Source organism: Ochlerotatus camptorhynchus, unplaced genomic scaffold (genome assembly GCF_037179485.1).
Source record: "Ochlerotatus camptorhynchus isolate MF236.1 unplaced genomic scaffold, CSIRO-AGI_Acam_v1.1 ptg000266l, whole genome shotgun sequence".
In the NCBI taxonomy this organism is placed as follows: Eukaryota; Metazoa; Arthropoda; class Insecta; order Diptera; family Culicidae; genus Ochlerotatus; species Ochlerotatus camptorhynchus.
This window is the reverse complement of record NW_027040756.1, coordinates 2,777,077-2,805,027: the sequence shown is the minus strand read 5'-3', so window position 1 is coordinate 2,805,027 and position 27,951 is coordinate 2,777,077. Positions and strand designations below refer to the sequence as shown.

Genomic DNA, 27,951 nt, shown 5'->3' with positions numbered 1-27,951 from the left:
GAGCTAGTTGGAGCTAGGAGCCACCGCCAATACAGTGAACGAATCCTGCAACGAGACAAGTCTTCGTCCCCTGGCAGAGTTAAGGTGATTCCTTGCAGAGTCCACAAAAGGCCACCACGTAGGCTAACATGCACTTCAACTTCGAATTTTCAATTACACAAAATCAGTGTCCCATTTCCTTTGAAATTGCTACTTCATGCATGCTGCAGTATGCTGGTGGCTGAGCTGAAGGAAAAGGAATTACAACAGTTAATTAATACAATCTTGTGTCCACCGGTCCCCAGCTTTCACTCTAGGGGTCTTAGATGATAAACGCTTCTGCCAAATCACATCCACCAGTCTGACAGTCGTGAAAGTTGGGCTCAGTGACAACACTTACTACAGAGGGATAGAAGAAGCGGAATTTTGCATCCATATCACTGTCAAATCGCTTCGGAGTCGGAGCTGGTCGATGCTCGGAGGCTGAACCAAAAAAGACGGATGCCTGCAATAAGAATTTTCGGTAGTCAGTAGGAACGTAAGGAGAGTAAATTTCCAGGGGTGTACAAATTTTTGAGAAAGAGTTGATATTAATTTTTTTTTTTTGAGAGACGGACAGAATTAATTTTTTTTTATAAAATGCTGATTTTCTTCAACAGATCAGAGACTAAATAATGGGGTGTTTAATATACACTGGTTCACTTGCACAACCAGCTCAACCAACTAGCACAAATTCCAGTTGTTCCTAAAATCTTATGCTGGTAGATGCGTACGCTCTGTTTACATTATGCTGGCTACTTTTTAGTACAGTTCTAGTATACTAGCGCTAGCAAATCAGCACAGATGTAAACACCACATAAACCTGAACGGAAGAAGAGCAGCGGATACCAAGCCCATAAAGTTCTGAAAAAGCCTGGAACGAAAATTTATTAACGATACTGTGACTTTTGAGGGGAGAGGGTCCTAGAATTTGTGACGGTATGGGAAGGTAGTGCAATAAAAAAAAAACCTTGAAATCTCACATTTAAAACTAGAGCACCAACTTAGTAGTAGTAAATTTACGTTTTTAATTTATTAGCCTACCTGGCTCTTCATCTTTGTTTCATTTTTCAATAGTTAAAAGATCTAAGCCTAAAAACAAATGCCAACAGCCAAGCATGGTCCTACGTTAAGCTTCCGTTCGTGCCCCTAGACACAGACCTTTCTACTTTTTTTGAATATAAAAAGCACCATCTTTTAGTAAAACAATAGTTGTACTAAACTTGTAATAAACGGCTACTCAAAATGTGTCTGTTTAATTATTTATTCTGGAGGGTTGGTGTCTTCGACAAAGTTGTTTGTTAGTAAAAAACGAGAAACTCTTCCTGAGATGTCAAAATTGTAGCTCCCTTAGTTTTTAAAGAATTTTTTTTAAGATTTAAGTCTATCAAATATTATTTTTTACAATTAACTATGTTTTTCTCATCAAAAATAGTAGTAATTCAACAGAACCTGAAATATTACCGAAGATACTACTCTGTTTTGATGCGTAATTTCAAAGATATTGAACAAAGACTATTCAATTTGACATAACGTTCAAAAGTTATATCTGCGTAATGGCACAAAATCGCTCCCTGAAAAACTGAACTGAATTTAACACTAGTTATAAACTGAACTTAACACTAGTTATAAAAACACAGAATTTAAGGACATAACTCCTTTGAGCTTTCGATGTATGGAAAATTTCGTGTAATTCAAGTTCGTTTTAGAGTTTCATATTTATGACTGATAAACAACTTTGTAGAAGACACCTAACTTTCAGAATAAATAATTGAAAAGATACATTCTGAATAGCAATTTAGTCCAGTTTAGTATGAATCTTTTATGACCAAAAGATGGTGCTTTTTATATCAACAAACTTTGCCCAAGACACAAAGTCAAAATGACTCGTTTTGGAGCTGTTAATTTTGTGGCGCTAGATTGCGTTTCTGGACCAATGTACAGTGGAAGAAATCTTCTTAAGTTAGTTATTGAAGATGGCATCTGAGGTTCTTATTCTTTGACTTCTACTGGTGGTCTTCTGGGTAAACCTTCGTCATTTCAACATTTTTCCAATGTTTGCAGGATTTTAATATGAATCGAATCCCAACAAACAATTTGAGCTGATTAAAAGTTGAATAAGCGATGTTTTAGTTGAAGCAGCATATTTTTGCCTTAATAAGCTCTATTCAGCATCCAATGTTTGTGCCGCAAGATAAGTCCTGTAAGCGATGGGGTGATACCCCGTTTGATTTATCACATTTAGTTTAGATTGATGAATGTCGGCAAATATTTACCAAGATTTGCACTGCCAAGTGCCTGACAATAAGTGCTGAGTATCGGTTAATGCTGCGCTGAATCTCAGCAGACGAACATCATTTTTTGCTGAGATCTCAATTGCCGAGATTTGGAAATCAACACAAAGTGTGATAAGTCATGTATTTTAATATCCACCACGCGTTTTCCCACAGTATTTCGAACCACTAACGGTGTATCGCCCCATCGCGTACTGCTACGTCACGCTGTCTCATGGCGATTTGCATGCCATAAAACATTGTTTTCCACGAATTAGCGGATACACGGAACGCTGAAGCGGCATGTCACTCTCGTACCTAATCATCACCGTACACAGAGCGGATAAGTAATGTCACATACCCGCACATCGCACTGCCATTAGGTACCTAAATATTTCGATAAGTATCACGTTTGTAACAACCAAGTAGGAATTGTACTGTTCAGTGCATACATGCACGTACAACCCGGTAGAAGATTTTAAACTGGTAGTAATCACAGCTCGCCACTACTCGCGACTACAATTGGATCTGCGTTAAAATACTGCGAGTTGAAAAAATGACAATATTCTATGTATACCTCGGTATTAACGTGAGAAGTACTTACGAACGGTGCGGAAGCATGCTCAGCGTATGATCGGTATCTTCACGACAGAGACACACATTATAACACACGTCTAGTTCATCAGCTCGTCTAAGCGCGTCCATTGGGTGGAAATTACCTATTCTGTGCACGTCGATTTCGATGGAAATTGTACGTTACTTGAGAACTTTTCTTTTCATTAGCCAGTATGTCACGAAGCGGATGAAAAATTATCTCTTTCAACTGGTTTTTCAGAGTGTGAAAAATGGGTTCTTGCTGTCATCAAATGCTATCGCATATCTGTGCTGCGCCAGGTGGAATTCAAGTAGCAAAACGTGACTAATTTATCTGCCTCTCGCACTCGCTGTCTCTGTGAGAATCGTGAATCTGCTGGTAGCTCGATCGTCTCCTCAAGTCCTCACTTCGAACTGTATTGTTTCGACGATTGAATAACGATCGATGCAACACAACGGTTATTTGTAATATTTGTAAATTTTGTCTGGATTGTTGGCACAAGCATTTAGATGGTGATTGTAAATTCCAGACTGATTTGACATTTGAGCGTAACTGTTTTGGTACACAATGGCTTCAATCACCGATTTCTCGTGAATAAAAGCTCGAATTCGCAAACAATCTACAGCTAGAGGAATCATCCCCTACCTGTTTGTACTGTTAGTTCACGGTGATTTAAAAGTCATTGTTTTCAAAACTAGTTTCGCCCAAATCTCAAATCAATCCGGAATTGCTGGCTCACTTCACACGTCTGCTCGCGAAATCTAAATTTGTTGAATTTTGTTTGGACGATACAGTTTATGGAAAAGTATCTCAGCAAGACGTCATATCATGGCACCATCATTGATCTAATTTTACCTGTTCTTCTCCACGGTTGCCACACTGGATTCAATTTGGCATTTGATGATTAGCATAAGTTTTGGAAATGTCATGCTCATCAGTTTATTTATTTTACTCTTTGTCATCTCTTAAAACTAAAAAATAGCTGCTCAGAGGCGCAGCCAGGATTTCGGGGTAAACATGACGTGCTAAAAAAATCATTTTTTTTAAATGAAATACCAGTGACATCCTGGGAATACATTTCCGATAATTTCACCAAAAATCACATTTTTCAGTTCTAGGGAAGCTAGGTCAATTTCTTGGGAAACAGTTAAAAATGGTATGCTAAATATACATTTTCACTTAAGAAAGCCCAATCTAATAAAAATAATCATAAAAGAGAGCTTAACGACGTGTTCGGGGTATCATTCAAACCATTTGTGGGATAGTTTACCCATCCGGGATACAGTTCGTTTATGGTATTTGTTTGTTAGGGACCGACCAGCAAACCATTTCAGAGAAATTTGCTCTATAAAAAGAACACCTATCATGTTATGTTGTATCCGTATTGTTTATTCTAGGTATGTGAAGATTATGATCCAAACAAAATTATGTAATGGTTAAATTATTCATTGTCAAACTCAGTGTTGGGAAACTATCGAAAAATCAAATTTGTAGACAAAAATCAACAAGCAAGCAGGAAGCTACGAGCATCAAGCTAACATGATTTTTGCTTTACATCCGACTACAACCCGAGACTACCGTCACTTCGGGCAGCAGTAGCTTCGCTTCTGCCATCGGTGAAGAGCATTGGCGTAGCTAGAAAATTTATCTGGAGGAAGCCTTGGAGGGCCGGTTGATTTTTTTTTTAATTTTTCTAAACCACGGTTAAATAAAAATATGCGAAGATGCTTGTTTTCGGGTACATTTTTCTGTTACCAATAATATGACATTGAGGCTTACTTTTATTTTAATGGTGAAACAATAAATTGTATTATATTTAATTCATAGCAATGAATGAAATTTGATTGGGACATCGATTGGGGGAGTCTTAAAACACAGAACAGAAGGGGAAGTGCAAACAAATCGGTGAATCAAAAAGTGGTTCGTTTTTCTGCTCAACAAGCGATGTGTTGTGGTAGCGTTCCACACGGGCTTTTGTATGTGCACTCACACTATCTGCCTATCTTAACTGCAGACAGAAGATGCCTTCTACCGCTAGCTGCGCTAGTGTTCGCAAATAACAAGTGGAGCCACTTTCTGATCCGAAGTTCCACCCCTTGGAACCACAGAACAATTTTTTATTCGATGCATCGGACTTACTAACATTCGGAGTCAATCAAGATTTAACTTTAATTCTAATCGAAAGGAATGAACTCGAAACTTGAATGATTGTGTCCCTGTTTGTAACTAGATAATAATTGAATTTGGGATTTTTTAAATTTGAAATTAAGTTGATGTGCTTAAGGAATTTATACATTTTAGGTATATGTATAAATTTCCATCTCTTCGTTGAAATTTATGCCCGGAATTCAGTTGCTGGAGTTCTAATTCTTGGCAATATAGCTAAATCACCAAGGCACGGATCTTTCCTATAGAAAATGTACAAACATGTCCATACAATCTAGATTCATCATTCATGATTCCATCAGATTCCATTAGCTGGAAAACTTTTGAATACCGTAATCTGGGGATAAATTAATCACTATTTAACGTAAATAAATAAATTTCAACAATAAACTAAATTAAAAAACTAATGGTAGGGGAAATGGCTCTAATTTGAGCCAATACATAAATTCAGCAATCGATTAAATTTTCAATAGCTACCAAAAATATCCATTAGTACCGTCCCAATGACGCGATCATCTAGATAAAATTGATAAATAGCAGATTTTTGGCGATGGGCCCAATCTTAGATCCATAGGCCAACATTAGAGCCATTTCCCCTATTTAAATCAGTAGCTATGAGGGCTCCATCGTCCTGCATAATTTCTTATATTATTGTTAATTTTTAGGAAATTTTTGAAATCTTAAATTTGAAAATATCGATATGGAGTGAAATTGATCAACCCCTCAAATGGCTTCCCAGTACATTTCTGGTAATTGTTCTTATTAAATGTGGGTTCCCTGAATGATTCAGATGCTAAAACCCTTGTGTGTAAAGTGCTTTCAGGCCAAAAAAAAATGTCTTAAATGCACAGTTGCGCCTAAACGTAGGCAATTCCATTAAAAATCTTTGTTAATTTTGCAAAAAACCCTGGATTTCGTGATATTTGAAACATTCTACCACAATTTATTAAATAATTCGGATTCATTAACACTTAGTTTAGTAAAACATGATACTTGAATGGTAATGACATCAATCGTTGCAGTCCTATGATCGTTTGTTTGATGTTGATATTGTATGCTACTTAACGTCAGCTCTATAAAATTGAAATTTATGTAATCATTTTTTTTGTTAGGAAAAACACATCAAGGCAATCTTTGGAGTCTCAGGATGATATAACTTAAAGATTTTTCTTGATATCTATCACCGACCATGTTAAACGTGACAGCGAAAAGTACAACGTATTATGATCAATTTCACACCGGTGATCAATTTTCCCCATGATTTCGGTACTTCCTGAACAACCTACAGTCTTGAAAGAACTTTGAATTTTGAAACAGTTGGAGATCCTCAGAACTTGATCAACCTGATGTCTTGGAAAATATTCAGAGAACTTTACTAATATGTTTGTCTACATGAAGATCTTTTGAATATTTCCTGCTGATGATGTCTGAAAGAATATCCTGTTACTTATGCAACGTTTGCTGAACATCTACAAAACTCCCTTAAGTTTTACAAAATTTCTTCTATGTACTTCCCTGAATTTATTCCAAATTCCATATTTTTTTTTCACTCATATTTCTACAAAGATCTCTGATTATCTTTGCACTTCTGAAAAGACACCTATCATCTACAAATATTCTTGAACATCTGGAAAGCTCCTTGAAATTTAACGAAGTTCTCAAATCCCCCAAGAAGTTCATGGAGCTTTTCCGAATTAAGATCTCTGGCAAACTGCAACGAAGTTCCCTATACTGAAGCGAAGATTTCTGAAGTTTATCTTCTACAAAATTCCCTGAACTTTTTCAAAATTCCTTACACTTGTATAAAATTTTACGCAGCTCCTCAAAATGCTACGAAATTCGCAAAACTTCTACAAAGTTCACTGTACTTCTACGTTTTTCGATGATTTTCCACGAAGTTCCACTAACGCAATTTCTTGCATTTGTTCGTAATTTCCACAACTATTCCAAGGCCATGAGGCTTCAAAAAAGTGCCCAGAAATTATTAACAGCTTCTCGATCAATAATGCGCTTCCCTGAAATAAAATAATGTTCCCTTAATTTCTACGAAGCTTCTCAAATTCAAATAAATTTTCCACTTCTACGCAGTTTTCAAACCTTTTCAAGTTCCTTGTTTCTACGATTTTTTCTGTAGATCTATGAAGTTCCCAAAATTTAAGATAAGTTTCCTCAATTTCTACGATTTTCCCTGAACTTCTTAGAAGTCCTTGCAGCTTTACGAACTACCAAGAAGTTAAAGAAAAATCCCTGGGCTCATTACCAATGTGTAGAGCTTGTAAAGGGTGATACGGTCAAAATTTGGTCAAGGGAAAACGCGTGTAAATCGGTGAAATCGTTTATTTAAAAAATCAAATTAAATTTCTTTTTCAAGTTCAATTAGTATAAAATTCAGGAAAAATATTCAGTTAGGCTTCCGCTTTTCCAAATCCGAATTGCCGGGCCTTACGCTTGACCCCTGCCATCAGATTTTGTACAGCCACCATGTCCACCTTCTTCGCCGCAGAAAGCCAGTTTGCCTTGAACTGCTGCTCGCCCTTAGCAGTTTTTTTGGTCTTCTTTAGGTTCCGTTTGACAATAGCCCAGTATTTCTCAATTGGGCGGAGCTCTGGCGTGTTGGGAGGGTTCTTGTCCTTGGGAACCACCTGCACGTTGTTGGCGGCGTACCACTCCATGCCCTTTTTACCGTAATGGCAAGATGCCAAATCCGGCCAAAACAGTACGGAACAACCGTGTTTCTTCAGGAAAGGCAGCAGACGTTTATTCAAACACTCTTTCACGTAAATTTCTTGGTTGACAGTCCCGGAAGCTATGAAAATGCTGCTTTTCAAGCCACAGGTACAGATGGCTTGCCAAACCAGATATTTCTTTGCGAACTTTGACAGTTTCATGTGCTTGAAAACATCTGCTACCTTTCCCCTTCCTTTTGCCGTATAAAACTCCTGTCCCGGAAGCTGCTTGTAGTTGGCTTTGACGTAGGTTTCGTCGTCCATTACCACGCAGTCAAACCATAGAGGTAACTCTAAGACCACTGGGTCCCGAAGAAAATCATTATTATTTTTGGCTCACTCAGTACCAGAACAATGGTCCCAAGCAGTCCCAAACTATTTCACTCACCCCTGCATGTTCTGCATGAATCCACACACCCCTGATGTTATCTGTCAAACTTTCATAGCGAATCAAAACAAACATAGTGTAGTAATAGAATTTCAACTAGAATAGGGTACGTTAATCGTTTGCTTGGGACCAATAGGCTACTAAAGTGGTGAGCCAATTTAAAATCGTTAGTTTCGTATTGATTGTTGGTCAAACTTCGTCAGCATCGTCGTGTACAGCCTCTGGGATCGCGCTTTGGCCGTCGTATTTTGTTTATCATCGCGATTTGGAGTCACTACCTTCTTGTAAGTCGATAGTCCGGCTCGTTTTTTGGCTCGATGCACGGTTGTAGACGATACACCCAGCTTATTTGCGGCATCTCGGAGAGAGAGGTTAGGGTTTCGCTTGAAACTACCGGCAACTCTCTTTGTCGTCTCAGCGGCTTCCGGTTTTCGATTTCCCCCCGATCCAGACTTCCTGGCTGTCGACAAACGTTCCCCAAACACTTTAATTACATTTGTAACGGTTGATTTGGCAACTTTTAGCGATTTTGCCAACTTTGCGTGCGAGTAGCTCGGATTTTCGCGATGCGCGAGCAAAATTTTGATACGCTGCTCTTCTTGCTTGGACGGCATTTTGACAACTGAAGAGTGAATTCCAAAATCAAAATAGGAGCAACATTCTACACACACACACCTTCAAAATGAGGGGTGTTCAGGTTTTTTAAATGCAAAATTGAAAGAAATACGTCAAGTTGATATTGACCAAATTTTGACCGTATCACCCTTTAGACGTCGTATTATGCCATCGATTAAATATCGATGTAATATAATTTATCCAAATTGCTTCTTCTAGTCCCGAACGTAAGAATAGTAGTCAGCATAAAGGACTTTAAAAAAAGATTAGTAACAGCGAACTTTGCAAGCTTGACAAAATACCGGTGAAAAAAAAACACGAAAAATTCTGTGGGGGGGCCTAGATAATTCTGGAGGGGGCCTGGCCCCCTTGGCACCCCCAGTAGCTACGCCAATGGTGAAGAGTAAAAAGAGATAGTAAACTATACTTTCTCTTTCTAAGAAAACGATGTTCTTGTGTCGAGTCAACTGTCAGCTTGATTTTTGCACGTTGTGAATAGTCCTGCAATATCAATGAAGCTTGTAAAATCAATATCAAGCATGATGTTTTGTTCCAATATCACGCGTGGTATTGAGAGCGTATAAGAGCGGAAAAAATATCGTTTGATTGATGATTTTGCCAACACTGGTCAAACTCATATCATATTAATGAGCATTCAAAGTAATTCGTTACAAAAAACGCATTAACAGAAGATCAAAACAACTATAATCTTTGTTTCTGTCTTTAGTTTTTCTTACATAAACAAGTGTGAGATGTTGCTTGTGATTGATGTTGAAATTGTTGAAATAAAAAGTCCGTGAATATAACAGAAACAATATTCGTACCTATATTTGTTTCTACATCGATTCTACATAAAATCAGTATCAGCAGCACCGTCAAGCCCAGTTAAGCTGTTTTTTTCGGCCTCAAACTTACTTGAATCGAACGTCTAGAAAGTTGTTAAATAACCCACTTTTTTCCTGTTTCCATACAAGACGACTACCGGATCGATTCAATATACTTGATCGTATTATCATAGAGGTTACTCTAAGACTAGTAGGTCCAGAAGAAACGTGCTCAACTTTTTGGCTCAGCTCTAGTACTATCTTCGGTCCCAAGCTAATCGATTCACCCCTCGAAACATAAGAAAATCAAATCACCCCTCATTTTATCTGTCAAACTTTCATAGCGAATCAAAACAAACATAGTGTAGTACTGGAATTTATAGTAGAATGGGATACGTTAATCGATTTGCTTGGGACCAATAGGCTAGTCAAGTAGTGAGCCAATTTAAAATCGTTAGTTTCGTATTGATTGTTGGTATTATGCCATTGTCACAGTCGCTAGGAAATTCACTTACGACGGTATGATTCAAGACGCATTAACTTTTATAACCAGCCCTGTATACAAGATTTGTTAAATGTTGGCTGAAATCGGACCGATTTAATTTTATGCCAGCAGTGTTGGGAAAATATCAAAAAATCAAATCTCACCAACGCCCAAGATCACGCTTGATTTTCGTAGACAAAAATTAACAAGCAAACAACTGCGGTTGATTTTGCCAGCTGTGATATCGCAGCTCGGCATATCAAGCTAACAAAACTCACCAGCTGCAAATCTCAACAAGCTGTGGTGAGATTGAGTTTCATGATTTTTACTTTACACCCGAATGCAACCGAAACTTGCATAACGGCTAGCAGCAGTCACTTCGTGTCTGCCATCGGTGAAGAGTAAAAAGAGATAGGAAACTATACTTTCTCTTTCTAAGAAAACGATGTGCAACGGAATCATTTTTGTGTCGAGTCAACTCTCAACTTGATTTTTGCACGTTGTGAATAGTCTTGCAATATCAAAGGAGCTTATAAAATCAATATTAAGCATGATATTATGTTCCAATATCACGCGTGATATTGCGAGCGCATGAGAGCGGAAAAAATATCAATTGATTTCTGATTTTGCCAACACTGTATGCCAGTGAAACATTTGACAGATCTTCTACTGGTTTTGATTTTTCATGTCATTTAATGTGTCACATGTTGGGTTTTATTCATTTCATGACGCATTTAGTTTCATGGATTTCACGCTTATTCTGGTCAACTCAAAATTGAGTCGAAGGTACTCATCAGCGGCAAGTAGGGCTACTCAAAATTGAGTAGCCTTATGCTGACTCACTTTTGAGTAAACGACGTTCTCACGTAGACTGAGTCAAATCCACTCGCCGGTATTTTCAGTTGCGGGGAGGGTTTTTGTTTTGATTTTTATTCAAGGAAATGGAAATTGCCTGCTCCGGATTCATTCTACCGGAGCAGAAAATAGTTCAACACCGTTTCCCTAAGCAATTCGTACTTACCTGAAGGCATTTCAGTCGGTTTTGAGTAACATTTTCTATGAGGTTACCTCCGAAATGACTGGCATTTTTTCCAAGTCCAGGATTTTGCTGACTGAGTGGCTTTTACTCAGTTTGACATTTCACGTTTACTCAATTTTTGACAACTCGATACATCGGACCAAAGTGAGTACGTTCGACTCACCTGGTGAGTAAGCAGAAGTTAGCGTATTTACAAAACAGAACATGATCCAGTAGACTGATGCAAAATTTGAAATTTTGCGCTACACAGTGTTCAAACAGTTTAAAATCGGGTCGTGATTAGCCCCCGAAAGTTTAAACTCATTTGAAGTTTATATGGAAATTACTATGGGAAAACCAAACTTTTTGTTCATTGTCTTCTAGCCTTTTTTCCATTTTGTACTGTTTACTAGTTCTATTGCTATTCTCATGGGAATTTTTATCAGCTACAACTTTGCAGAAAATCGTTTTTCAGCCAAACGTCAAATTAAATAGTTATTAATTGTTTGAGAGATTGATATTATGGCAAGTTTAAGAAAATGTATTACGGGCAACACTGTATTCTGCAGTGTGACATCAGCTGGCTGGCATGCCGCCATGTTATTGAAACCAACATCTGAAACGTCACAATTCCAGTGTGAACTGCAAAAATGGCGTGACTGAATTGTCTTATTTTTATCAAATGAAATTATTTTCCCTTTTATGCCATATAAATGGTTGACTTCGTGGAAGAAAATCAGAAAATAATATTTTTTATGAGTCCTAAGTTTATTTTTCACAAAATGTAAGCAAAAATATTAAGAATATCCATAATATCAGTCACGCCTTTTTTGAAATTCTGGCTTGAATCTTCTATTTGTTTACAAATTATGAGCTGTCAGTGGGGCCCGCAATTCGCGGGTCCGCAGCGATGTTAGCTCTTTTCAAGGCAAGGCAAACAAGATAGGGATGCCAGCTAGCTGTGTGACATAGTAGCCATGATTTTGTCTTCTATTCTACGCGCCATAAACACCAATGTTGCCTGCTGAACAGTTGATTGAGCATAATCATAAGACATCAGTAACTTGAATCATTAATAATTTGTGTTCCTTACATTTGATCGAAAAGTGGTCTTAAACTGTGTCTCGTGTGATAAGAACCTTCAAGGAGCGTCTGAGTGCCCGAAGGAAGGAAGGGAGTGGTTGTAAAAGTGGTCCAATGGACAGGAAAGTGGTGCAACAGCTCAAGAACCGTCCAAACATGCCAAGTTGAGATGTCGCTAAAAAGTCCAAGGTGTCAGTAGGTTTTGTGCAGAAAACTATGAAGCGTGCTGGGTTACATGTTTACAAGGTGCAAAAAGCCGCGCCCTGAAACTTTACACGAAGTTGCTCACCAAATCGTGTTGCATCGTGATAGATGACTAAACTTACATTACGACTTCTGTCAACTTTCTGGGCAAGAATATTTCGTTGCCAAGTCTAAGTTTGAAGTTACGGAGGATGTTCAAAAGAAGAAATTATCGAAATTTACAAAACAGTTCCTGATCTGACAGGTGATTAGCGGATGTGTTGAAATAAGCGCTCCCTCCATAACTTCCGGAACAATCAACGGTGCGATTTACACGGAAGAGTGTCTTAAGAAGCGTCTCTTGCGTCTGATTTAGCATCCTGTCACTACGCTCGAAACGTCAGTCAATTCAGTCAGCGGAGTCAACGGAGTCTGTTTTGTGCCAATAGATATGAACCCACCAAATTCCGCGGAACATCGCCCAATTGAAAAGTTCTGAGCAATTATGAAGACGAAACTTCGCAAACATCCCAAAACTATTAAAACAGAGCTAAAGTTGAAGAAAATTTGGGTAAAAACAACAAAAACACTGGGAAAATTGGTTGCACCAAATTTGATGGGTGGAGTGAAAAGGAAGGGGCGGGAATTCGGGATGGGAGATGAATTTGAATAAAACAAATTTTGTAAATCATATTGCGCATTTCACACCAAATTGGACTAATAAGCGCGTTTTCACTTATTAAAAAGTGTGATAAAATTGCAAGTTTACATCTAATCGTCTTGGTGTCTTCGAAGCACTTATTCCTTATGATGCAAGCAATAAGTGATCCGAAGACATCAAAACAGTTTGACGGAAACGTGCACTTTTATCACACTTTTTGCATTTTTGGGACAGTCCAGTTTCAGATGCAATCAGCAATAACTCATTGGTAGTTTTTAATTCCCTGAAAATTTCAAGAAAATCCAATAATCGGTTTAATTTTGGTGAGTAAGCATGTGTGTGCCATTTTTTTTTATCGAATACACCCTTTATAGTGCCTTGTCCCACCCATATCTTCGCAGGTCGAGGCACCTCTGCCTATAACCATTCTACGAAGCCGATGCATCAACGGTAAAACAAATAAAAACAAAGTAATGCAGAAAGAGTTTGTTTTTCAACGGGAAACTAATACGAAATCTGAAGTAATTGCAGCATTTTCAAAATTTCCAGCCTATTTATTTTTTTAATTTATCAATTGCATTAACATAAGATGGCAACAGCTTTTTGCAATATGAATTCATTTGTTAAAAAGTTGATGTAAATTTTGTGCATTTTCAAAAACATTAAACTACAGTCAGCTCTGCTTAACTCGATATTGCAGGGACTATCGAGTTAGGCCCCTGGCAGAGTGAAAACTTGTGACCGAGTGACCTTCTGTTGGTCAGCTCGGTGTCCAGCTTTCACTCTGCCAGGAGCCTTAGGGAGGATGTCGAGTTAGGGAGGTACATTTTTGAAATTTTTGTGGGAAAAGTGGTCAAAATAGCCTGGTTTTGCATCGAGTTAGGCAGAATAACGAGAAAGGGAATGTTCATTGTAATTTATTTTATTTGCCGACGTCAACGTGGTTCCTCCGTGTCTGTCATTTTAAGCATTGTTGTTAAATTCCCGGGAATGATGCGTAAAGAGCAAATCGAAACGTCGCGTGAAAGTGGAACTTAGTGAAGGCCTAAGTGCTTTTAGTTTTCGGATTTGAAAGATCATCGCTTGCAGTGGCTTGCTTACTGAGCAGAAATACGCGCTCCCAGCCCTAATAAAAAATTACCATAAACGAACGATAACCCAAATGATTGAACAATTCCATGAATGGTTTGGATGATACCCCGAACACGTCGATAAGCAAATTAACGATTCAATTTGTATTAGGGAGGTCCATTCATATTAAAGAAATGTATGGTCAATTCGCTTGGTTATCGTGTATTCTGCGAAACTTCGTTGCCATCGTCGTCGGTGTCGGGATTCAATGGTTACAACAACTCGAGTAACCGTATGATGTGATATGAGGGGCTCACTGGCCTTAGAGCGACCGTTTTTACTTACTGAGCAGAACATCATGAGTTCAATCTCAGGCCTGGCCACATTCAAGATTCATCAATCTTTTTTTTTTGTTAATATGACTACATGGAAATAACAGCAACTCGATGAATAAAAAGGAGCTCGTTTGCCTAGTGGCAAACGTTTTTGCTTACTGAGCAGAAGACATCAATTCAGCTTATCGTTTACCAAAACGAACCCTGCTGCAAACAAAACCCTTTTATCCAACATCCCAGTGATTTCTCCTGGAAGTGCAGAGGTGTTCTCGGCTTCCATAAAAGTGACTGTCACGCCAATACATTCCTACCCATTCCTCTCTTTACCTGCGTTCGGGTGCGGCCGGCACTGGTGTTGTCAATTTTTACACTTTGAGGATGACTGCTGGTCCCAAGCATCGTCTATTGATTTTCTGTGTACTTACAGCTGATCTGGCAATAAAAAAGAAGCAACTGTGGGCAGTCAATCATGCTCATGCATCAGTTTTTTAATTCCCGATTCCCCGGTAGTTGATGGCCGGGAAATTAAAAAGCCCTTCGCTCCATGCATCCAGTTTCCAATCGTGTCGATCGAGGCGGTCGCCAACATTTTCACCTGTTCCAGCGTCTCGCTTACTACAATCAAGAAGACGTTGGCCACAAAGCCAACGATCTCGACACCTTTGGGCAGCTTCAGCGTCAGCATGCCGTTGTAAATTTCATTCCAGAGCGTTGGCCCAAGGATGGAGCCGTGATCCTAATGGAGTTCTGTCCCATGACCGTCTCGTGGACCAAAACCCGGTTCTGGAAATAACTCCACAGAATCCTGCACAGGAAGTCAGGGCCCCTCATTCTGTGTAGCACTTTGGCGATGGCTTCCCAGCTGGTGCTATTGAATGCATTCTCGACGTCTTTCGTTATCACAGCGCAATATCGATTTCCTCTCCGCTTCTGTTTGGATGCCTTCTCAGCTCTCTCGACCACTGTCCGAATTGCATGCACCGTTGATATCCCTTTCCTGAATCCTAACTGCATCTTCGACAATCCATGCTCGTTCTCCGTAAATTTCGTCGGCCTGTTTAAGGATGATCGCCTCCTAGAATTTTCTGAGTGTATCCAGAAGGCATATGATGATGATGATATGGAACTACCACTCACTGTAACACGACAACTGTCAGTAGACCGTGGACTGTCCTCACTCTTCAACTTGATGAAGTTTAATAAATTCTAATTGTACTCAACCTGCCCCTGTAGGATCAGCCAAAAATGGATTGGTTCATCCAACAGGAGGATGTCCCAATTATTGGGGAGAAGAACCCACGAAATGTTAAAAATAAAGCCTGTTCACGTTAAATTTTACTAAGATAATGCCAGGAAAAAAAATCTACACATAATACAACAAAACCGATTGTTTATTTCAGTAAAATAGACTTATATTGATAGCAAACGCAGTTTAAAGGCTGACTAATAGTAAATTGGTACGCCCTCGCGCGCCGCTAGCACACCTCTAGTGTTGGGAATTGAAATTTTTTGACTGTGATTTGTTTACACTTCTATAGAGAACAACTGGTACAAGTTTGATCAAAGTAGTCGATCGCGTTCAGAAATAACGTGGAACTCGAAAGAAGAAAAAATATTGTACACAAACACCTGGAAAATCCGGAGCGGTCCGGTTCCAAGCTGGATAAAGTGCTGAAGATGCCGAAAATAACAGTTTGTTGAGTGCTCAAAACCTACAAGGAAACTCTGAGTGTGGAAAGAAATCAGCGGACCTACGAAAAAACTTGAACCAGGGATCGTCAGCTGCGCAGCAAGGTGTTGAGGTGCGTTAAAGCCAACCCCGGTCTTTCGATCCGAGATGTGGCCAGAAGGTTCGTGTTTGCCGACAAGTTCGCGAAGAAGGCCATGATTTGGCAAGCGATTTGCAGTTGTGGCCTGAAAAGGGAACCATTCGTCACATCCTCGACGATGAAATCCCAAAATCGAAGAATGCCTGAAAAAGCGTGTATTGCCGTTCATCCGTAAGCATAGGGGCAAAGTCATCTTTTGACCTGATTTAGCTAGCTGCCACTATTGCACGGTGGTTCTGGAGTGGTATGCTGCCAACAAGATCGATTTTGTCCCCAAGCTAAAGAATCCTCCGAATAGAGTTCTCTATCACCGTTAGTATTAGTGAGCAGTTTCACTAATACATGCGTTTTACTGGTTGAAAATAAAAAACAAACCGCTGTCAAGGCAAACAGTAGCTAGGTTGTATTAGTGAGATCTTGCGTCGAGAAATCAATTGACCAGAATCTCGACCAATCGAAAAATACTGGGCAATTTCAAAGCAGCAACTTCGACGAAGCGGCGGAGCAGTCAAGGACATCCAGCAAATGCGGGCAAAATGGAAGAAATGCGCTGATTCCGTGTCCGTTTCCACCACCCCGGGAGCTATTTGACAGCTCCAGTGTAATGTCTATGTACCCCGAAAATTCTGGTACTCTGGTTCTGTCAAATCGAATAATGGTGGAGTAAATTTACAATTGGTCTTATTTTTGATCAACTCTTTTTTTGACGTTTTTGTTGTTGTTTCTAATTTTTGTAAAAACATTGATATTTTTTAAATAATCTTCCAATTGCCATAGCTGGACGGGATCAGAAAATGTCTGTCAATGTATGTGTGTATGAGAGCGCGTAACACAATTTTCTAAAACGTATTTCTTGGCAACCACTCTACCGAATTGAATGCAACAACCACCAAATGAAAGGTAGCATGATTTTGTACAATGATAATAAACGGATTTTTAATCGATTAACTGGTTCCGGTGATTTGGACGGAAAGATTCGAAAATCACGGAATTCGGTATCTAAGTGGTGTTCTCGGTAACCACATAACCGAATTAAACGAAACAACCAGCAAATAAAAGGTATTATGATCACATTGAATGATGTTGAACAAATTTAGAATCGGTCAACTATTTTTAGAGATATGGGTGACACAAGTTCCGAAAAACGTGTATTTTGGGAACTAAGTCAAATTTATCGGTAACCACTAATGCGAATTGCTCGCGTCAACCACCAAACGAAAAGTATCATGATCCCATAGCCTCACCTATAGAACACTATTGAACAGATTCAGAATTGGTTAACTGGTGCAGGAAATGTGGTAGGAACATGTTCCGGAGAATGTGAACCATGATACTAAATTTGACCGGTAAGGAATACAACCTATCATGTGACAAAACAAATTACTTCAAAATATGATAACCAAATGGATTGTGGCCATTTCGAGCGCCGCGGACGACATTTGTCAGTTTCGGGCATGTCCCAGATGCCCCCGGGGAATTGAATCAAAACCCATCATGCCAAATAATGAATGTTTCAAATTTTCATCAAATCGATTAAATTCCAATCTTATATAAGGTTCGTTATGAGGAAAACAATGCAACATCAGTAAAACGACTCAGTGATAATTTATTCTTGGCTTGAGTTCGACGTCCACATGAAGTGAAACAAAAACATATTTTCTGATGTGAGAAAAGTTGTGCCACCAACGATGGCTGACCCCATTGCTTACGTACGGTGGAGACATCTACAATTTGTAAGTGGGTACGTGAAACTAAGGTTTTCTGTCTAGATACTCAGGGGTTGGTTTCCACTTTGCGGGCGCTGATGGGCTCCATCAAGAGTAAGGTTCGAGATTTCGTACGAACTGGAGAAATGTAACCATCTAATGCTGTAACTTTGAAGTTTTAATAAAAGTACTGTTAAGCAACCATTAATGAACTTTGTAAACTTATTGAATCACGTATTACAGGTCTTTTTGTGCGTACCAATTTACTTTTAGTCAGCCTTTATTTGAATGCTAATTCTTTTGTCTGTAAAATTTTCGAACTTTCTGTGGGATACCCGCCATCAGGTTCCGTACAGTATCCTCAAATACAACGCTGCCTCTGCCTCCATCTCCTCTTGAAATCATTGATGCCATTTGCTTTCCTCTTTGTTTCGGGAGAATCTCGCGAGAGTGGCCTGTTTTAAACTAGAGCCAAAACCCATCGTGTAACAGATAAAGCTACATGAGAACTCTAAAGCAAGCTCATTACTTGTCACAGACCACATTGGCCAACACCTGGAGATGTTTCGTATATCCCCTCTGGGAAGTTGCTCGAACTTTGATTAAATAAGTCAGATCTCATCATTTGGGGGATACATTCAGTTTATTTTTTGTGAACGAGTATCGTGTTCATAAAGGTTTATTTATCTGTCATTTCTTATGTTGTAAAGAAGAAGTCAACTCCAAAAGTGAGAAATGGCATTCCAGTATTTTCAGTAGGATTACTCGATAGTATTTATCGATGAGCAGTTCCATGATATCAAAAATAAGTCAACTTCACGTGCGAGAAATGAGGTTTTTGCATTTTAAGTTGGTTTGCTTGTTTTACCTTTTAACTGTCAAACAACTATTCATGCTTTATAGAAGGAGTCAACTACAAGAAAGAAAAATTATTCTTGAGCATTTCAGTTGAATTGCTCAAATAGCGCCTAAGTTTGATATACTTGCTCTACTCAATATATTGCATTTTCGATCTTTTGTCTTTTTGAAATTTCGTCCACTACTACAATATTCTAGGGATATCAATTGCTTAGATATTTCTTCTTTGATTTCAAATATTTTTCAATCGCTGCTGTTCCAAGAGAATACCTACCTGCGTAATTCAAATATGAATATATATTTTGATATTCCACTTGATCTCTCTAGTGGAGGAGGTGAACATTAAATCCTTATCAAAATTCGACATCACAAACGTGTCAACTATCGGTACAATAAAGCAAAAATCAATTAATATTCCATTCAACGGCTTTCAAATCTAATAATATTATTAGTATCCTAAGCCTACTCATGCCACGTACAAGTTTTTAAATACGGCATCTGGGAAGAACGAATCGTACTTCCGTAAACACAGGAATATAGATCTGGATAAAACAGGCAGGACAACCCGTCAAGGAATCTGTCTCCTGCCATTCGCATTGAATCTTGTTTACCTACATTCGTTTTCAAGGTCGGCTAGCTAAGTATTATTGCGCTGGCCCTATTGAGCGAGTGATTGTAGTCTCGTTTTTACACAACCAACATATTCAATTGTGGTTCACCATTTCTATAATTCGGAGCAATTTCATTCAATTAATCTTAATCCACAGTTGGGCATTTACCCATCGGAGGTTTTGTTCCGATTAGCTAGTTTCCGAAAAAAGATGCATTGTATTCATTGTACCAGAGCCATGTGTGTACTATTTTTTACAGATTGAACTATAGCTATAAGCATCAGCATCACCTGAGACAACAGCATGTGGATGGCTCTCTGTTGACAACAACAATGCAGCCTTCAGCGTGGAGAATTGTGCAATCACTAAACACCGACCAGTCAGTCGCAGGCAAAACGATTTGTGCATACCGTTGAATGATAGCTAACCTATTGCTATTGTTGGGCGCTGAATTCGAGTGTCATTGGCACAAACCCATTGCCAGATTGTTCGCTAATGCACATCCAGTCCAATTTTTGCTCTACCATAACAGAACTGTGTAGCTACAATAAAAATAATGCTTGGTTGATTTCATGCACCGGCCGCCACAAGATCCAACCATAACGGTCAGGGTTTAGGCTACTAGATCGACAATGGCTGTCACGAGCGCTTATAATCACCCGGAACGGAGTATGTGCTGGTCCTATATCTTTTGCAGAAGCTGAAATCGAAAGCGATTCGGTTTATGCTTAGATTGAATTAAAGCAGTTTTTTTTAGAAGTAAACAATCTCGATGCTATAAGTTGAAATTAATCATTGCTTTCTCCTATATATACATTGTGTCAAATGCAGAAATAGAAACGGTAAATTTTTTAACCAAGTGACCAATTAGGTAGACCTTTATGCTGGTACCTTCAGTCACCATGACTATTCTTATAAATGATGAAGAACGAAAAAGAGCTTGTAATAATGATCCTACTTAGCAGCATGATTGCTAAGCTTCAATTTTTGCAGCCCGAAACTTGTGCATCTGGCATTCTAATGAATGAACACGCTACTTTACGCTACTCAAATGTAGGCACATATTTGTCAATCATGCGGAGTTGAATGCAATTTGCAATCTCTCACACAGCATGACTTGCAGAAAAATGTAGGCAACTGTACGAACGGATTGTTAATCATTATCTTCTATCTGATGAGCGGAGGCTATTTCGGGGGCTGCACAGTGGTCCCTGGCTGACCAAAATCTAATTTTTGTATTTCAATATTCATCTTTCTATTGATATTATAAGGAAGTGTAGATCTACCGCTTGGAAAACCGACTTTCGATCCGACGCCTTGAGGATCTAGTGTCTTATGCAAAACGACTCAGCTAGACGAGATCGAATTTGAAATTTTCGCTCCACAGTTCCAAATCGGGTCCTGATTAGCCTCCCAAAATGTGAACTCATTTGTTAGAAACTGATTGTGCAAAGAAACGCCAACTTCATTAAGTTATTGAAGGGACAAGATGGGTTTTAAAATAGATCCGTTTACAAAATGGCAGGAGCTAGTTAGCCTGACAAAACTGATGATATTAATGCTGTTTTACACAACGGTTAGGTTACTACTACCTTCTGTCATTCTTGTAACTGAGGCTGTGTTCCATTTGGTGAATTTTCAAATAAGATGTTCGAAAATCCCTCTGTTGTTGATCTTCCTATTTTCGAGAAGGTGTTTGTCAAAATTGATGCCTGGCCTGTCAGAAATAAGTCTTTTACAATAGCAGGTTTATTTGAAAATTTTCCATCTGTCAAATTTAAGTGAAAATTCACCAAATGGAACACAGCCTTAAAAACCGGTCCTGAAGCGTTTAGTTAAATGGTTTGCCTGAAGTAAAGTAAAGACAACAAATACTATCAACGTGGCGGGCTTCTTTGAATGCTTTTTAGGAGTAGTCGAATTTCAATATATTTTTAATAAGCTAGGTAGTTGATGTAAGAGTTTGATATATTTCGTATAGGCCTCTAAAACTAGCCATCTTGAAAAAAGGCTTGATGATCCAGTTCACGTTTAGAGCCATATTTGGCAGGCCCACCAGCTGACAAGTAAAAGATTTTCTAAAATTATATACTGGGAAATCCGGGTATTAAAATTTCGAGCATCTGAACACCCCTCTTTTTGCGATTAGAGCCATATTTACGGAGATAAATCGATTTAAAGGTCTGGCAGGCCCATCAGCCGACAAATAAAAGATTTTTTATTATTATACACTGGGAATTTTTTTTTTATAATTTCGAGCATCTTAACACCCCTTTTTTTTGCGATTAGAGCCATATTTACGGAGATAAATCGATTTAAAGGTTTGGCAGGCCCAACAGCCGACAAATAAAAGATTTAATACTGAAAAATCCGGGTATGAAAATTTCGAGCATCTGAACACCCCTCTTTTTCCGATTAGAGACATATTTACGGAGATTAATCGATTTAAAGGTTTGGCAGGCCCACCAGCTGACAAATAAAAGATTTTATAAAATTATATACTGAAAAATCCGGGTATGAAAATTCCGAGCATCTGAACACCCCTCTTTTCGCGATTAGAGCCATATATACGGAGATAAATCGATTTAAAGTTTTGGCAGACCCACCAGCCGACAAATAAAAGATTTTGTATAATTTAATACTTGGAAATCCGGGTGTTAAAATTTCGAGCATCTGAACACCCCTCTTTTCGCGATTAGAGCCATATTTACGGAGATAAATTGATTTAAAGTTTTGGCAGACCCACCAGCCGACAAATAAAAGATTTTGTAATATTATATTCTGGGAAATCCAAGTATGAAAATTTCGAGCATCTGAACACCCCTCTTTCCGCGATTAGAGCCATATTTACGGAGATAAATCGATTTAAAATTTTGGCAGACCCACCAGCCGACAAATTAAAGATTTTGTATAATTTATTACTTGAAAATCCGGGTATGAAAATTTCGAGCATCTGAACACCCCTCTTTTCGCGATCAGAGCCATATATACGGAGATAAATCGATTTAAAGTTTTGGCAGACCCACCAGCCGACAAATAAAAGATTTTGTATAATTTAAAACTTGGAAATCCGGGTGTTAAAATTTCGAGCATCTGAACACCCCTCTTTTCGCGATTAGAGCCATATTTACGGAGATTAATCGATTTAAAGGTTTGGCAGGCCCACCAGCTGACAAATAAAAGATTTTATAAAATTATATACTGAGAAATCCGGGTATGAAAATTCCGAGCATCTGAACACCCCTCTTTTCGCGATTAGAGCCATATTTACGGAGATAAATCTATTTAAAGTTTTGGCAGACCCACCAGCCGACAAATAAAAGATTTTGTATAATTTAATACTTGAAAACCCGGGTATGAAAATTTCGAGCATCTGAACACCCCTGTTTTCGCTATTAGAGCCATATTTACGGAGATAAATCGATTTAAAGTTTTGGCAGACCCACCAGCCGACAAATAAAAGATTTTGTATAATTTAATACTTGAAAATCCGGGTATGAAAATTTCGAGCATCTGAACACCCCTCTTTCCGCGATTTGAGCCATATTTACGGAGATAAAACGATTTAAAGGTTTGCAAGGCCCACCAGCCGATAAATAAAAGATTTTCTATAATTTAATACTGGGAAATCCGGGTATAAAAATTTCGAGCATCTGAACACCCCTCTTTTTGCGATTAGAGCCATATTTACGGAGATAAATCGATTTAAAGTTTTGGCAGACCCACCAGCCGACAAATAAAAGATTTTGTATAATTTAATACTTGGAAATCCGGGTATGAAAATTTCGAGCATCTGAACACCCCTCTTTTTGCGATTAGAGCCATATTTAAGGAGATAAATCGATTTAAAGGTCTGGCAGGCCCATCAGCTTACAAATAAAAGTTTTATAAAATTATATACTGGGAAATCCGGGTATGAAAATTTCGAGCATTTGAACACCCCTCTTTTTGCGATTAGAGCCATATTAACGGAGATAAATCGATTTAAAGGTCTGGTAGCCGACAAATAAAAGCTTTTATAAAATTATATACTGGGAAATCCGGGTATGAAAATTTCGAGCATCTGAACAGCCTTATTTACGGAGATAAATCGATTTAAAGGTCTGGCAGGCCCATCAGCCGACAAATAAAAGATTTTTTTAAATAATATATAGGAAATTCGGGTATGAAAATTTCGAGCATTTGAACACCCCTCTTTTTGCGATTAGAGTCATATTTACGGAGATAAATCGATTTAAAGGTCTGGCAGGCCCATCAGCCGACAAATAAAAGATTTTGTTATATTGAATACTGCGAAATCCGGATATACAAATTTCGAGCATCTGAACACCCCTCTTTTTGCGATTAGAGCCATATTTACGGAGATAAATCGATTTAAAGGTCTGGCAGGCCCATCATCCGACAAATTAAAGATTTTGTAAAATTATGTAATGGGAAATCCGGGTATGAAAATTTTCGAGCATCTGAACACCCATCTTTTTAGGATTAGAGTAATATTATATACTGGGAAATCCGGGTATGAAAATTTCGAGCATCTGAACAGCCTTATTTACGGAGATAAATCGATTTAAAGGTTTGGCAGGCCCATCAGCCGACAAATAAAAGATTTTGTTATATTGAATACTGCGAAAGCCGGATATACAAATTTCGAGCATCTGAACACCCCTCTTTTTGCGATTAGAGCCATATTTACGGAGATAAATCGATTTAAAGGTTTGGCTGGCCCATCAGCTGACAAATAAAAGATTTTATGGTATTATATACAGAGAAATCCGGGTATACAAATTTCGAGCATCTGAACACCCCTCTTTTTGAGATTAGAGCCATATTTACGGAGATAAATCGATTTAAAGGTCTGGCAAGTCCATCAGCCGACAAATAAAAGATTTTGTTAAATTATATACTGGAAAATCCGGGTATGAAAATTTCGAGCATCTGAACACCCCTCTTTTTGCGATTAGAGTCATATTTACGGAGATAAATCGATTTAAAGGTTTGGCAGGCCCACCAGCCGACAAATAAAAGATTTTGTAATATTATTTACTGGGAAATTCGGGTATGAAAATTTCGAGCATTTGAACACCCCTCTTTTTGCGATTAGAGTCATATTTACGGAGATAAATCGATTTAAAGGTCTGGCAGGCCCATCATCCGACAAATAAAAGATTTTGTAAAATTATGTAATGGGAAATCCGGGTATGAAAATTTACGAGCATCTGAACACCCATCTTTTTACGATTAGAGCCATATTTACGGAGATAAATCGATTTAAAGGTTTGGCAGGCCCACCAGCCGACAATTAAAAGATTTTGTATTTTTATATACTGAGAAATCCGGGTATGCAAATTTCGAGCATCTGAACACCCCTCTTTTTGCGATTAGAGCCATATTTACGGAGATAAATCGATTTAAAGGTCTGGCAGGCCCACCAGCCGACAATTAAAAGATTTTGTATTTTTATATACTGAGAAATCCGGGTATGCAAATTTCGAGCATCTGAACACCCCTCTTTTTGCGATTAGAGCCATATTTACGGAGATAAATCGATTTAAAGGTCTGGCAGGCCCACCAGCCGACAAATAAAAGATTTTGTAATATTGTGTACTGCGAAATCCGGGTATGAAAATTTCGAGCATCTGAACACCCCTCTTTTTGCGATTAGAGCCATATTTTCGGAGATAAATCGATTTAAAGGTTTGGCAGGCCCATCAGCCGACAAATAAAAGCTTTTATAAAAATATATACTGGGAAATCCAGGTATGACAATTTCGAGCATTTGAACACCTCTCTTTTTGCGATTAGAGCCATATTTACGGAGATAAATCGATTTAAAGATCTGGCAGGCCTACCAGCCGACAAATTAAAGATTTTATAAAATAATATGTAGGGAAATCCGGGTATAACAATTTCGAGCATCTGAACACCCCTCTTTTTGCGATTAGAGCCATATTTACGGAGATAAATCGATTTAAAGGTCTGGCAGGCCCATCAGCCGACAAATAAAAGCTTTTATAAAATTATATACTGGGAAATCCGGGTATGACAATTTCGAGCATTTGAACACCCCTCTTTTTGCGATTAGAGCCATATTTACGGAGATAAATCGATTTAAAGGTTTGGCAGGCCCATCAGCTGACAAATTAAAGATTATATAAAATTATATACCGAGAAATCCGGGTATACAAATTTCGAGCATCTGAACACCCCTCTTTTTGCGATTAGAGCCATATTTACGGAGATAAATCGATTTAAAGGTCTGGCAGGCCCATCAGCTGACAAATAAACGATTTTATAAAATTATATACTGAGAAATCCGGGTATAAAAATTTCGAGCATCTGAACACCCCTCTTTTTGCGATTAGAGCCATATTTACGGAGATAAATCGATTTAAAGGTCTGGCAGGCCTACCAGCCGACAAATTAAAGCTTTTATAAAATTATATACTGGGAAATCCGGGTATGACAATTTCGAGCATTTGAACACCCCTCTTTTTGCGATTAGAGCCATATTTACGGAGATGAATCGATTTAAAGGTTTGGCAGGCCCATCAGCCGACAAATTAAAGATTCTACAATATTATATACTGGGAAATCCGGCTATGAAAATTTTGAGCATTTGAACACCCCTCTTTTTGCGATTAGAGCCATATTTACGGAGATAAATCGATTTAAAGGTCTGGCAGGCCTACCAGCCGACAAATAAAAGATTTTATAAAATAATATACAGGGAAATCCGGGTATGAAAATTTCGAGCATTTGAAAACCCGTCTTTTTGCGATTAGAGCCATATTTACGGAGATTAATCGATTTAAAGGTTTGGCAGGCCCATCAGCTGACAAATTAAAGATTTTATAAAAATATACTGAGAAATGCGGGTATACAAATTTCGAGCATCTGAACACCCCTCTTTTTGCGATTAGAGCCATATTTACGGAGATAAATCGATTTAAAGGTCTGGCAGGCCCATCAGCCGACAATTGAAAGATTTTGTAAAATAATATACTGAGAAATCCGGGTATGAAAATTTCGAGAATCTGAACACCCCTCTTTTTGCGATTAGAGCCATATTTACGGAGATAAATCGATTTAAAGGTCTGGCAGGCCCATCAGCCGACAAATAATAGATTTTATACTGAAAAATCAGGGTATGAAAATTTCGAGCATCTGAACACCCTTCTTTTCGCGACTAGAGCCATATTTACGGAGATAAATCGATTTAAAGGTCTGGCAGGCCCATCAGCCGACAATTGAAAGATTTTGTAAAATAATATACTGAGAAATCCGGGTATGAAAATTTCGAGAATCTGAACACCCCTCTTTTTGCGATTAGAGCCATATTTACGGAGATAAATCGATTTAAAGGTCTGGCAGGCCCATCAGCCGACAAATAATAGATTTTATACTGAAAAATCAGGGTATGAAAATTTCGAGCATCTGAACACCCTTCTTTTCGCGACTAGAGCCATATTTACGGAGATAAATCGACTTAAAAGTTTGCAAGGCCCACCAGCCGACAAATAAAAGATTTTGTAAAATTATATACTGAGAAATCCGGGTATGAAAATTTCGAGCATCTGGCTTTTATTGTAGTTTTAATGAGGATTTCAAAGGTCCAAATGCTTTCATCGTTTAACCTGTTTGCAGCAAATCAATCTTGAAGTGCCTCGAAAATATGCCCTTCAAAACTTTCTCCAGGGTGGATCAACTAGACAGTTTCTAGTCTTAATTAGGTTTTGGTGGATGTAATAAAGATTAAGCTGTATTGACCAGGATTTTATGAATGTTGTTTTGTAGTAGCCTTTTAGTACTTCATAAAACGTAATTAATGTTATTAATTGTATAAGAACATAGTATACTGCTTATGTTTCAACTTAACTAGGTGTGAAACAAAGATAACAATGCATCCACGGGTGCAACGGGTGACGCAATTTACCCCGCAGACCCCACGGCAGTGATTTCCTGAAGCACCTTTCAAGTGTTCAGCCGATTCAACTTCTTCCGTCAGCATCATAATCGTGATTAGCATCTTCTTCGTGCTTCTTCTATCCGTAACTAAAAGCAAACGTACCGGTTTTAAAAATAGCATCCTTTCACCAACATAGCGGTTGCTTGTTCATTTACCTGCATCACCACTTGGAGTGCTTTAATATTTTTTGGTGGCACACGTTTCTCGTTTCGTTTGCTACTTTACTACTTGTGTCATGGCTTGTGCAAGCATGGTAGGCGACTATGCGTAATAATCTGATCACACAGACTAGGTGTTAACGTTTACTAGAATAATGATAAGTACCCTTGATCACGATAACAGTTGAAATACTGCGAATCATTCATTCTTGCTGTACGGTTAGATTGCTTGGCTCGAAACCATTTCGTACAAGCATCGGTGGTTCAGTGGTAGAATGCTCGCCTGCCACGCGGGCGGCCCGGGTTCGATTCCCGGCCGATGCAACGATTATTTTTTACATCAATCAGTCACTACTCGCAATACAATCCCTAAAGAACAGAGA

General features: G+C 38.5%; 1 protein-coding gene and 1 non-coding gene across 3 annotated transcripts in view; both read left to right on the top strand.

Moving 5' to 3' along the window:
* The window catches only part of LOC135705390 (probable peptidoglycan muropeptide transporter SLC46), a 48,479-nt gene that overhangs the window by 7,015 nt on the left and 13,513 nt on the right, over window positions 1-27,951 (top strand). The window lies entirely within an intron of this gene.
* Window positions 27,822-27,892, top strand: TRNAG-GCC (transfer RNA glycine (anticodon GCC)). The gene has a single exon. It is a non-coding gene; the product is annotated as a tRNA-Gly (tRNA).